We start from the raw sequence: 240 nt of genomic DNA on the forward strand, positions 1-240 counted from the left end.
TGGAGAGAGAGACTGCACTTAGAGGGAGGCAGAGCTAGAGAGTGAGTGAGAGAGGAGGATGGGGAGGGTGGAGAGAGAGAGGAAGAGAGAGAGAGGAGGAAAGAGAGAGGGAGAGAGGGGAGAGGATGGGGGAGGGGGAGAGAGAGGAGGAGGAGCGAGAGAGAGAGAGGAGGAGGAGAGAGGGAGAGAGGAGGAGGAGGAGAGAGGGAGAGGGAGAGAGAGAGGGAGAGAGAGAAGGAG

This window comes from Sardina pilchardus, chromosome 10, assembly GCF_963854185.1.
Source record: "Sardina pilchardus chromosome 10, fSarPil1.1, whole genome shotgun sequence".
Lineage (NCBI taxonomy): Eukaryota > Metazoa > Chordata > Actinopteri > Clupeiformes > Clupeidae > Sardina > Sardina pilchardus.